This window comes from Parasteatoda tepidariorum, chromosome 4 (genome assembly GCF_982258835.1).
Source record: "Parasteatoda tepidariorum strain Cologne lab strain chromosome 4, Ptep-v5.0, whole genome shotgun sequence".
Classification (NCBI taxonomy): Eukaryota; Metazoa; Arthropoda; class Arachnida; order Araneae; family Theridiidae; genus Parasteatoda; species Parasteatoda tepidariorum.
In genome coordinates this window covers 110,908,118-110,910,361 of record NC_141758.1, presented here as the reverse complement: position 1 = coordinate 110,910,361, position 2,244 = coordinate 110,908,118, and the positions used below count along the sequence as shown (strand labels likewise).

The following is a 2,244-nucleotide window of genomic DNA, read 5'->3' as shown; positions in this document are numbered from 1 at the left end:
TTTAAAAGATGTATAATAATAGTTAAATTTTAAAATCTTTTAATAAAAAATGTATATAATATAATGTGTAAAAATTTAATTTTTAATAATATTATATAATATAAATTTGGTAATATAATTATATAATAATAATTTTATGTTATTTTTTTTAATTATTTTAAATTATTTTAATATGAAATTTATATATGATAAATGTATATAAATAATATTTTTAATTATAATTATGTAATAATAATTTTTAGTTACTTTTTTTTTAAATTAGTTTTAGAGTGTTTTTTTGTCAAAGTCCAATTTTTTCCGAAATTTTTCTAAGTCTCGAAAATTGTGGAAATTCTTCTAAGTCCGGCGACGGGAAGTCTGAGACGAAGTTCGAGCGAGGCCAGAAAGGCCAATATGCGTTTGCCGTTCAAATTTAAATTTCCTCGGCGAGAGGCTGGGGATGCGGACGTCGACGGCCACAGCCCGGGAGAAAAATCTTTCGCTTGGAACATGAACTTTGTGCGGGACTATACATGTGAGGCACAGTGAGCGTGTCTCAAGAAACGCAACGCTCTCGTCTCGACGAGGGCGAGGGCTCGCCTCACGGAAACAAAAGGTCTCGGCTTTTCAGCGAGTGGCTCGGACGTCGTTCCGTAGCCGCGCCAGCTTTGACCTTTGTGCGGCATAGTGAGCGTTTGAGAAACGCAGTGCTCTCGTCTCGACACAGACGGGGGTTGCCTCACTGAAAGCGACGGCCTCGGCTATTCAGTAGCAGCTCGGACAGTAGTTTGTAGCCACGAGGAGACTGAACAGTGATGGAAGCATTTACGAGGTTTTCTGCAGTTTTTTCCGGCGCGAGCACGACTCTCGACGGCAGAGCACTCTCGCGTCCAGGCGTTGACGCCAAGGGGGACGCAGTGAGTCTCGAACCGACTAGAGGAAGAAGGCTCTAGTTCGATCTGTGCGAACGGGGATCCGGCAGTCATGCCGGGTTCGGCGCCCTCGCCAGCCTGGGGCACCACCACCTCTGAGATTCGAAGCGCCGCTTCGAACGCTCGCTGAACGTGAAAGTAACATGGTTGGTCCTGCCAGTAGTCATATGCTTGTATCAAAGAAGGAGGGAAAGTCTGCTGCGGCCGCAGCGGTAACTCCAGCTCCAAAAGCGTATATTGAAGTTGTTGCGGTTAAAAAGCTCATAGTTGGATCTTAGTTCCAGACGGGTGGTCCGCCCACCGGTGGTCACTGCCTGTTCTGAGCATTGCCGCTGAAATTGTCCGATGATCTTTACCGGTTGTCGTTCGGTTTCGGCAATTTTACTTTGAAAAAATTAGAGTGCTCAAAGTATGCATGACGCATGAATAATGGTGCATGGAATAATGGAATAGGACCTCGGTTCTATTTTGTTGGTTTTCGGAACACGAGGTAATGATTAAGAGGGACAGACGGGGGCATTCGTATTGCGACGCTAGAGGTGAAATTCTTGGACCGTCGCAAGACGAACTACTGCGAAAGCATTTGCCAAGAATGTTTCCATTAATCAAGAACGAAAGTTAGAGGTTCGAAGGCGATCAAATACCGCCCTAGTTCTAACCATAAACGATGCCAGCCACCGATCCGGCTGTGTTCCTCAAATGACACGCCGGGCAGCTTCCGGGAAACCAAAGCTTTTTGGTTCCGGGGGAAGTATGGTTGCAAAGCTGTAACTTAAAGGAATTGACGGAAGGGCATTACTGGAATAATGGTAAATATCTGCCTTGAACGAGGAATTCCCAGTAAGCACGAGTCATCAGCTCGTGTTGATTACGTCCCTGCCCTTTGTGCAAACCGCCCGTCGCAACATCCGATGGAATGATTTAGTGAGGTCCTCCGACTGGCGCTCTGGCTGACCTCCGGGTTGAGCCGGAGTGCCGGAAAGTTTATCGAACTTGGTCATTTAGAGGACGTTAACGCGTAACAAGGTTTCCGTAGGTGAACCTGCGGAAGGACAATGAAAGATGGGTGCCTGTAGGCTCCGACATCGGGCTACACACGGGGATCCTTCACTCGCGATCCCCGCCTCGAACGCAATTGTCAGTGCCGTGTGGGCGTGCCTGTTTCCCATCCCTTCGTCCTGGGGAAGAGGGAGGTCCTTTGCAGGGCTAGGCTTGAAGAGGGTGCTCGACCTGAGAGAGCTCCCCGCCCCGTTGGTGCCGACGCATTTTCCCCCTTCTCGGAGGAAAACTCTTGATTTTAAACTCTCGAACGCAAAACGACTCTAGTCTCTGA

The 2,244-nt window shown here is 46.9% G+C and overlaps 1 pseudogene; it reads left to right on the top strand.

The window, feature by feature from the left end:
- Positions 1-1,051: 1,051 nt before the first annotated feature.
- On the top strand, positions 1,052-1,970 carry LOC147812559 (small subunit ribosomal RNA; annotated as a pseudogene; the record flags this gene model as incomplete).
- Between the last annotated feature and the right edge of the window lie 274 nt (positions 1,971-2,244).